Source organism: Panicum virgatum, chromosome 9N (genome assembly GCF_016808335.1).
Source record: "Panicum virgatum strain AP13 chromosome 9N, P.virgatum_v5, whole genome shotgun sequence".
NCBI lineage: Eukaryota > Viridiplantae > Streptophyta > Magnoliopsida > Poales > Poaceae > Panicum > Panicum virgatum.
In genome coordinates this window covers 22,380,185-22,391,203 of record NC_053153.1, presented here as the reverse complement: position 1 = coordinate 22,391,203, position 11,019 = coordinate 22,380,185, and the positions used below count along the sequence as shown (strand labels likewise).

The 11,019-nt window shown below is 47.5% G+C and overlaps 1 non-coding gene across 1 annotated transcript; it reads right to left on the bottom strand.

Annotated features, from left to right (window-relative positions):
* Positions 1-4,017: 4,017 nt before the first annotated feature.
* On the bottom strand, positions 4,018-4,090 carry TRNAA-AGC. Its single transcript has one exon. It is a non-coding gene; the product is annotated as a tRNA-Ala (tRNA).
* Between the last annotated feature and the right edge of the window lie 6,929 nt (positions 4,091-11,019).

Sequence of the window (11,019 nt, the reverse complement as noted above, 5' to 3'; positions counted from 1 at the left end):
TCCTAGGTGGCTTCATGTGGAGGTGGAGCCTCCAATTAGTAATAGTAAGATAATAGATAGATGGATTTCTGGCAACTTAATAAATACAAATTTGCGAAGGAACGTTCACAGGTGAATTTACCATCCAACTTGATGAAACAAACGGATACATCACAATGACAAATCATGCCTACGAGTACATTGCGCGTGACCTTTCTGCGAAGAAGAAATGAAGAACCATGTTTCTGAATGTTTTCGTTTTGTATTGCGTTCGTGATTCAGGGTGGCAACGGGGCGGGTCGGGGCTGGGGGAGCGATCCCTGTCCCCGCCCCGATCCCCGATCGGCATTCCCCGCCTCGGCCCCGAAATGTTTAACGGGGCGAAATGGATCCTCGTCCCCGTCCCCTGCGGATCCCTGATCCCCACTGGGCCCGTGGGGAGTAGAGGATCGGGGGACCAGGGGCTTGGCCGCCATGGCCTCACCGGAGCAGAGGACCGGATGTGGAGCTGGGAGCAGGGGCCTCAGCCATGGCCTCACCGGAGCAGCTGGAACGGCGGAGTCGGGCACACCGGTGTCAGAGGGCTGGAGGAGACGATGCACGGGCGGGGTCGGGCTCGTGCTCCTGTGGCACCGGTGTCGGATGGGATGGGTATGGCGGACGGGCGGGGGCGGCGCCTCGAAGAAGACGGACAGGAGGAGACGGTAGGTCGGTGACAGGCAGCGTGCCGGTGTGGTGCTGTCTACGAGCAACCCATGGCCGCCGGTGAGGCGAGCGCGGATGAGGAGAGGCTGCCGATGCGGCGGGCGGCGGCGGTACATGGGAAAAGGAGAGGAGCGGCTGAGGGATAGACCGAGGGAAAGAATGAGCGCAGCGTAGAGTTTCGGTAGATGGGCCTTTGTGGGCCGAGTAACATCAACTTTTTTTTTATTTCGGGCCCCATGGGTCCCGCGGGTTAAAAACAACTCCCGTCCCCGTCCCGCTCCATTTCGGGCCCCGCCCTGTTCTCCCCGCGGGGAGAAAATGCGCCCGTCCTCGCTGCTAATGGGGCGGGTCCCCGCAGGGATCCGTCCCCACGCCCCGTTGCCATCCTGATTCGTGATTAGGAAATGTCCATTTCTCGAGGTCACATGGCTGGGTTTTCTGCATGGTCAGATTGCCATCATGGGCCTCCATATATCAAGAAGTCAATACTATTTGGGTCGTCGAGCATCTTTGTAGCTTGGTACTTCGCCATTTCAATTTGGGTCGAGTCCAAAGCGAGGCTGGTCTCGTGTGTTCACCGAAATAGTCTCTCAAGTTGAGCTATCCATCCATCATGGATTCATGGTGCAGACTACACGGCACACTTTTTCTACCATTTTAGTATGTGGTTGATGGTCGGTGCTGATTTGTTATGAGAGAACAGTATTGCTGACTGGTTGGTAGCTAGTGACTGGTGCTGATTTAGTACTAGAGAATAGTACTGCCGGTTAGCTGGCTGACAAGCCAAGCGAACACAGTGATATATGTTCATTCTGTTCGGACAACATGATGAACATGTGCATAATTCCTTCCATTTCCATCTTTGCAGATCGTTCGTCCCCTGGCCCCGATTTTCAGTTCGGTGTGTTCACTGTTCAGTTTCCCCACGCAATCTGTCAGATTACGCTGTGGCGATCTCCACCGTGACGCAAGAAAACTGTTCCAATAATGCGCACCTGGCTGGTTTCGAAAAGAAAAAAATGAAAAAAAAAACAGAGAGTCCCAAGCTTTATAGTGACAAGCAGGTGAAAAAGGAACGGCATCCATTTTGCAGTGACAAACAAAGAGCGAGATGATTTCGCACGTACGAAACCCTCATCCCGCCTTAGGCGCGATCGCATAAAGGAAACAGTAAAACGAAACTGAACGTTGCGAATGGTCTCAGTGTCGACCGACCTGAAGGAGAGAGATAGGTTGGCTCTTTTTAGTTTTTGGTTCTCTCTTTCTGAAACAGAGTGCTGCATGCGAAGGAAGGGAACTGCTCTGTTCTGCTTAGAGCGTGGAGCATTTAACACCAGCAGGCTGCTTACGAGTGAGCTAGTGCCCACTCCTTTTGCTGATCGCGCCGGTGCACGCGTTTGGTGCGGCGGCTCGTACTCGTACACTCCCCTGCGGTCCTGCCGTTCCGGATTCAATAATATCGCCAGCTCGCCGGCTGCTTCTCCTCGGATGCCATCAGGGGCGAAGCCAGTTCCAAATTAAGCATGGTGCCCTCCTCCAGGGACTACAATTACTATTTTCGTTTGGCTTGTCAGCCAACCAGCCAGCAGTACTGTTCTCTCATACTAAATCAACACCAGCCACCAGCTACCAACCAGTTAGGAATACTATTCTCTCATAACAAATCAGCACCAGCCATCAACCACAGCCAAGCGAATGCAACGAATAACTTCTCAGAATTATATGATAATTTTAAGCTTAGTTAGTGGCAAAAATGAAAATTTACCCTGATGCATACAGACTTAACGTGGCGTCGCCCCTGTATTTTTTTTTTGCGAAAAACAGGATGTAACATATATTAAAGGATAAAGGTGAGCACAGTACATCCCATTCTTACAGAAAAGACCTTGAGTAATCCTAAAATTACAAAAAGGTCCCTACTGTTTTTCTTCTTACTAGGATTGAGCTGCCGACTCCTTCCCACTGTTCGCCAGAAAGCATGCTCAAGCATCAAACCACCAAACTTCCTGATCCAAATCGAAAGACGGACTCCAAATGTTGGAAAACTGCAAGAGATTCTCGGTTCGTGAGCATCAGTCGTCGGTCTACTCGATCCAGCATCATCTCCTCTCTCTCCTCACTGATGGATGATCCATCGAAGCCAAGATACTCCAGCACACATCTCCAACAGCAGCACAACCAGATCCAGCAACCCAAGAATCCACTCCACCAAGCCGCTAGCAACAGCAGCCGACAGAAGGAAAAGGAGACCCACCCCATCACAATAAGACAGGAAACCAAACCTCACAAGTTGAACACCGTAATCGATGAGCAAACATCCGCCGGCGTCGCATCGGAGGACCAAAAGCTTCACCTGCCCGACTAAACAGCAGCCACCGCCGTCGGTAGGGAAGAAACCAGCCCCATGGAAGAACTACTCCATAGGGAAACTTATTTAGCACCTAGACTAGCTAGACTAGGACTAAATATGTACAGCACGCGGAAGATCCGGTTTCCCCGCCCTCTCCGGCGCCGACGAGGGCGCCGGAGGGGAGGGGGAAGCGATCAGATCGAACTCCGGGCCGAGGTCGCCTATTTCCGCCGCTCCTGACTGTTGTAGCAGAGGAGAAGGGAAAAAAGGCGAGGCGAGCTGTGCGTGGTTTGGAAAGTCCGTCCTGCTTGATGAATTCGTTGTGCGAGCTTGATGAATTCGTTCGCCGAACATGGGATGGGGCACTGTTGCCGCACGCATCCGTGGCTCGTACCGCGGGACGCACAACGTGGCATTGCAGTTGCATTTGCATCCCCGGAACTAGCTAGTAGCAGCAGCAGCTGGAGAAAATAGTATTATTCATGTATTCCTACGGTACACCTCCAAAAACGAGTGTGCTACGGGTAGTGCCCGACGACGGCGTACTTACGTTTTCTGGTCGTCACAAAAATGGACTGCAGAGCACTAATGCGGTGACGTACCTACTGTAGTAGACCTCCAAAAGGAAAGGTGTGCGCACTTTCGGTTTGCAGAGCACTTAGGTTGTCTCTTATGCGAGGAGTAGCAGCCTTTCTGTCTTAATGTAGTCCCTGGTCTGACTTTTCTGTAATCTTGGGGGTGGGCGTGTCATGTTGATGTAAGCTGAAACTATTCTCCGATCCTTAATTCAAAAATACACAGCTTTTTTGTGTATTCAAGAAAAAAAAAGGAAAGGTATGCGCAGCTGCAAGAGTGTACGTTGTACTTCTGGTGATCATTAAAAGTTGGGCTGTGGAAATAAGAATCAATCATATCTTTCAAAAAAAAAAAAGAATCAAACACCACGTTTCACCTACGGTGCGGTGTATGCATGACAATATACATGGAGATGCGGGGTATCGATCCCCGTACCTCTCGCATGCTAAGCGAGCGCTCTACCATCTGAGCTACATCCCCATGATGTTTATTACCGTGATTAAAAGATTAATTACCAATGTAAGTATGGGCTCCTGCACATCAGCACATGGGAGGGTTCGCCCCGGGAAGGCCACGTCCCCTTCTCCCCGCTACTCCCCTCTGCTGATCTGCTCCGACCTCCGATCCACGCACCCACCTTTTGCATGCCCACTGGACAGATCGATCGAGACGCTGTTCGATCAAAGCTTCATGTCCGCGTCAGCGTCTCGCTTTCACCCTAAAACATGGGCCAGACGGCCAGAGCAGACGACATCGACGCCGACACTTGAACGCATGCGCCGAAACGTACCCATCCAATCCAATCCAGGGTCAGGAAGGAGCTGGAACGAGGACCACCCCAGCTTGATCCATGCGAGAGGAACCAGCAGGAAGATCAAAAGCCGCCCTCGTCATGTCGACCCATCGATCCCCATCGATGGATCGCCCCATGCATGTAGGTAGCTATCTAGCTAGAGCGTCTCAGAGACTCAGATCGCACGCCGGCCCGGTGATCCCGCAATAATAATAATGGTCCGCGCGAAGGCCGCCAGGTCGATCACCGGCCGCGTGAGAGCTTCTACTGTTGTACTTGCGCATCCAGCAGCGCTCATTCGGTCATCCCCTTCCTCGCCTTTGCACACACACCTCACCTCCATGCATGTCCATTGCTGATTGCTCCATTCATCATCTGATCATCTCACTCAACCGGCCGGTTAGGTCGCCGGGCGCGGCCCAGCCCGCGCTCCACAGATCGAAAGAAGAAACCGGGCGGGCCCGGCCCCCCGCGCCAAATCAGCGGTGCCGCGCCGGGGCCTGGGAAGATGTCGATCATGTGCGTGGCATGCCTGGTGAATGCCGCCGGTGGGTGGCCGCGGCGCCGCTCCATCCACGCGCACGGACGCATCATGCACCCGCCCACGGGCCTGTCGTCCATGCCGGATGTGGCCCCTCCACCTTTAATAATATATAGTTTTGTGGTCACGTGATCGTCATAAAGCGCGCCACACGTATCATCATGCCAACTAAACAATCATTTCCTTTTTTTTCCCCTAGCGCATCATCTTCCGCAGCAGTTTTCCTACTTTGAAGACCTGTAAAAAAGACAATATTTGGCCAATGCGACAAAATTATTGTAGAAAAATAACTTGCATTTAGGAGATTGTACAGTGCATCGGTTGCATCATAAGATTATGATTTTTCCCTCTTAACGAAAAATATGCTAAGGCACGGTCGCAGGAAAAAAATATGATTATGATTGATTGACCACGGAGACACCAGATGAAAACATTCCCACCTACCGGAAGAAGGTATTTTGTCCTTTTCTTTTCTTGAGAAACAAGGCAACTTGGCTCACTCTTCATTATTCCCGTGACGTCGATTGGCGGAGACTGGGTGCGAGAACATAAACATCTTTCCGTGAAGAGTTTCCCTGCGAATATTCTTTTCTCGGCACGCATAACAGTATAAACACTGCCAATGCATTCAGGTACGGTGGTGCATTCCCTGTATCCTGCTATAACGCTCATAATTTCCACGAACCATCAATCGTTTTCCTTTCCTTTCCATCTCTTAATTATTAGCACAATGTCACCACTGATTGACACGGTCAAATTGAATTATTAGGAGATGATCACATCATTTGCCCTAGATTACATTCAGCATAAATGAACTTTCTTTGTTTAAAATAATGTATTTATGTAGTACTCCTAATTTAATATGGCTTCAAGTCGGACTTTTTTTTTATCTTTGATTATGAATATCTAGAATATTATACAGATTGAGTCATTGAGAACACAAGTTTTGTACATTACTAGATTCATTATGAAAAATACTTTAACAAGTATAACTTAATTTACTTAGTGGGTTGTGGCACGGTGGTGGAACCTACAAGCCCAGCTAGGTTCAAGTCTCCGATAGCCAAAGTTATGTGTTGGAGATTGTTTTGATATTCAATAGAAATGTATGGAGGGGCCATCTAGCTGACTATATCTCCCTTTCTTGCTTTATGATATATGCAAAAATGTTGATATAGAGTTCCTATAGCTAGCTGTTTTGTCCTTTTGAAATCGGATACACCTGTTGACCTCGTACATTTTCTTCCTTCTCACCAGGTAGATTATGGTCTATGTGGAGTAGCAAATACACCATTCATTTCAATGTAGGCAAATTACACCATCATATCCGTTTCGTCCTAAATCAAACTTCGTCAATTTTGATCAACGTTTCCAGTAGTGCAAGGATGATCTCTGGACTTCCGGAAGCCTTAGCTTCATAATCGTGGATTTTGTGATAATACAACATTCTCTTAAGCACGGTTACCGACAGTCTTATTATACATGCAAGTAGGACCGGAAACACCCCGAATCGCAAAACGATAGAAATAAAGGTCTCTAAAGCTTCTAAAACAAATGAAATGCTCTTCACCATAGGGAGCTCGTGAGAAAAGCTCATCACGACCTCACGTGCCTGCCGTCTGCCGAGTGCCGATCGGGGCGCATCCATGCACGAGCTCTGATTAACTCGGGAGTCGGGAATCATGCTGTGGGCACACCCAGGGAAAGGCAGTAGTAGTAGTGTTGACACAGATTTGCGCCAACACACTCGAAAGCGCTAGAACGCGCGGATCGTCGACACGATCTTCACCAACGGGCTTCCCGCGCCGACCGGTCAGACCGGTTCTACAGAGAACGCCGCGAAAACCTAAAACCTCGAGCTGGGGGGACCCCGTCGGAGCTCGTGGATCTAGGGTTGCTCTGATGTCGACAGGCCACTCAGAACATCCTCGAACGCCGTAGAGACGAGCGAAGAACAGCAGATGAGATTGGAAAAGTTAGGGTTTGAAGGTAAAAAGTAAAGGATAAATTGTGTGAATCGATTGGGATTACCCTCAATCGGTCGTGACCCTTCATATATATAGGGTGAGGAGGTCTGTACCCGTTAGGAGTCGGAACCCTATCAAATCCCGTGTCAAAATACAACTCCTAACTCGGACTGGGCGTTTCGGACCGGTCTGACCGGGGTGCAGGTCTTCTGAGAGGCATAACTCCCTCATCCGAACTCCGAATTAGACGTTCTATATATGCATTTCGATCGTCTCGACGAGATCTACACAATGGTGCAGTCCAATTTGCAATTTGACAAACTTGCCTAGACCGGTCTGACCGGTTTAAGGGAGAGGTCTGACCGGTCCTGCCCAGATTGTCCAGAAAACTTTCATCGTGCCAATTTTGAGTGTCAACATATGCCCCCCCTATTTCTTGGTAAAGCTTGCGTACCAAGAACAATATCTCCAAGCCCAAAAATGCACTTGAACAACGAGAAGCACCTACGCACCAATCATGTCTTGCTTTCAATGACGATAGTGTATATGACCATGTCATCTTGTGCAAGTAGAATAAGCCTGAGTATAAATTATCTCGGCTGTGAATCATGTTCTTCAAAAGAATCATTTCGATCCATTTAGTAGAATAATCTATAGCAACTACCACGAAGCAATGTCTTTTTGAAGATAGAGGACTAATTTTAACAATAAAATCAAATTCTCAACCTCGGAACGACCATGATTTGATAATAGGATGTATCAACACAGTAGGCAAACCGCCGACATTCTTCACACCCCTTATACTGCTTGAAAGAATCAGACATCATGGCAAGCTCGTACAAATCGGCTCTTTTAAACAACTACTTCATCTTTGGAGCCGATTGATGTATACCACAAATATTTTCATGAACGTTCCTCATGGCAACTTTGGCCTGATCTGAGCTCAAACATTTAAGAAATAAATATTCGGCTATTCAACGATATAGCTTATCGTTGACTAAAACATTTTTAAGTGTTATCTGCCAAATATCCTTTTTTGCACCACGACCAAGATTTTTAGATAGGAGATTACAGGAACCCTCTAGTCCCGATCTTCGGCTTTAGTGGTGAATCACCTTTCATAGCCGAATTGGTGTCTCCAGCAGTCTGGACGGTCAGACCGGTCTAGGCGGTCAGACTGGTTGCATCGATCGGTCGGACCGGTTCGTCCAGATCCTGCAACTTGGCTTTTGCTTGCATCGGCTTTCGAATATGAAAATATTTCTTCATAATTTATTAGCCAGATGATTGCTTAGCCATAGCAATAGCCTGCCCATTCTCTTCCCTTGGTATATATCTTATAACAAATTCATTGAAGGAAGAAATAATATCGAGGTATTTGCCAAGATATGCATTTAAATATCCATTATATCATTAGCATACCTCAAATACTTGCTGCACCATCAGAAGTGAATCACCAAAGGCTTCAACACGTTTCACGCCCGTAAATTGCAAAAATTCCAAGCCAAATAAGAGGGCTTCATACTCAACTTGATTATTTATGCAATCCTCCTTTGATCGGTTTGAGAACTCAGAATACCACCACTTGGAAAAATCAAGACAGCACCAATTCTTTGATCATCATCACAAACCGATCTATCGAAATATAAATCCATGGTGTGCAAGTAACATAGCCGATTTCCAAAGCATGCTTATCATTAATCCGATGCTCAACAATGAAATCCGCTATGATTTGGCCTCTCATAGATTCTAAGGATTCATAAGCCAAATCATATTCAACTAAAGTATAAGCCCACTCGCCGATTCTATCACTTAAAATCGGCTTTTGTAACATACGCTTGAGCACATCGGTTTGACATACTACTCCCTCCATTCACTTTTGATAGATATATTTCAAAAACTCAAATGTTCATAAATGATAGCTATATTTGCTATTGGCATGGGATGTGGCAATAAATAGCACTAATAACGAGGAGTTTCCAGTTAAAGCATTGGAGGACCAACAAAAAAGTCCGTGTTGCATTTATTATATGATAAGTAAGGTTATTTTTCTTGGTCATTGTGTCAAAGTGAAATATAGCTATCAAAAGTGAATAGAGGGAGTCTTATGCAAGTACTAGATAGTAGATAATGCTTCAATTTGGTACAAGCATAATAGAGAGACAAACATAACTTCTCAGTAAGAGTATACCTTGTCTCCGCATCAATAAGTCATCGGCTTATATAAGTGATGACATACTCCTTGTCTTCGGTTCTTGAGTCAAAACAGTCATAATGACATTATCTTCAACAGCCACATAAAGCCTGAAAGGAACCCCTCTCCTAGGCGCCTTGAGCACAAGTGTTGAAGACAAATAAACCTTGATATTTTCAAAAGCCTCTTGCTGTTCTGCCCCCCAAGTAAATTCGGTTTCATTCTTTAACCGAAGAATAGAAGTAAGAGCATCAATATGCCTTATTACAAATAGTTTGCTAATTTTCTAGCTCGAATTAAAAAACTTGTAATTCGGCTTTTATCCGCTGATGTTGCAATTTTCAACCAGCTCAAGACCTCAAATACTTGATCAAAGTCGTGAGAGCCCCTTGCAAAATGATCTGTTGCATAGAAACTTCATGAGGTAAATTATCATTTGCCAATATTTTGCCCCCCGAACACTTAAATGTCATCGAGCTCCATATTGCTGCTCTTTTGGTGTAGCCTCATGATCCACTAGCTCCTCATTGCCTTGTACCGAGAATGCTAGCGGTGTTTCTCCATCGCAAGGAACCGAAACGGGCATTGCCAATTCGGCTTTCTGTTCTGCTGAAACCTCAACTGGTCTGACCGGTTGCTCTGGGCGGTCAGACCGGTCGCTTGTACCGGTCAGACCGGTCGCCTGAGGCGGTTCGACCGGTCGTGCTGGCTGGTCAACTGCTTTAACCCTCCATACCTTGCCATGAGGTACCATTGGTTTGTTGTGGTTGAATTGTTTGTCCCTCGGCCTCTTGAACTCCTTCTCCTGAGAACGTAGGCGTTGCAGCTTCCTTCTTTGAGTACGAGTCAACCCTGGAGGACACCATCTTGGTTGAAAGTACTTTGATTTTGAGCTAATGCTGCTGGCCTCATGATCATTAGCCATGATCAGCCTTTGGATAGAAGGATTGACCGATTTATCAAAAACCATCGGTCTTGTACCCGTATTATTGACAACCACTTTGATATCGCTGATTTGCACAACATCATCAGCTTTAGCCTTCTCTAGATCAATAGTGGGTTGTACATTCTCTTTCTTCTCCTTGACACGGTAAACCTGTCTTGGAGAATGAACTTTGCTCAGCCTCTGATGAGACCGGTCTGACCGGTCAGCGGCGACCGGTCTGACCGGTGCAGGCTGTCGCCTCTGACCTGATTGGTTGGATCTCAATCGGTCATGCACTGGTCGTGCAACCTTGCCGAACACAGGCCTACTGTGATCCTCCTCCCTGTGGTGAGATGGTGGGTATAGCATCGGATAATAATACATCCAAATTCCTTCATGCCCCCATGTAGGACAAGAAAAACCCGATGCCGGTGAGACCCATGACGTAGCAGCATACACCTTCTGAGGAGGCAATATTGTAGTGCTATCACCCCTACGCTTGCTGGATCCTCCCCTAGGAGAAGAACGCTTTCCTTGACGCGGAGGTGAACTTGGTTCTTTTTTTAGTGGCCGATCTTTTGGAACGGCCTTTGTGTACTTGTGCAGTAGCTGAGCGAAGGTGAGCTTCTGCTTTGTAAAACTCCCCTGCACCTTTGACTCATTAACCTTCTGAGTACCTCCTTCCGGGCGCTTAGGTTTGAAAGTTCTGGGCTGGCCTTTTGTCTGACCGGTCTGACCGGTTGAGGCGACCAGTCTGACCGGTCGTGCCTGAGTTGCAGGCTGACTCGTCTTTTGAGAGGAACTTTCTTGCCCCCCGGGCCTTGAAGCTTTGACAGTGATCTTCAGTGACTCCTTTCCATCAGGAGTCTTCTCCATCGTCACTTCCCTAGCCTGAATCTTGTCATTGATATTTTTCGGCCTTGGCTCACCAATGATAATATTTTTCCCTTTTGCTCCTTCGGCTTGTTCCGGTCGAATGAGTACCTCGA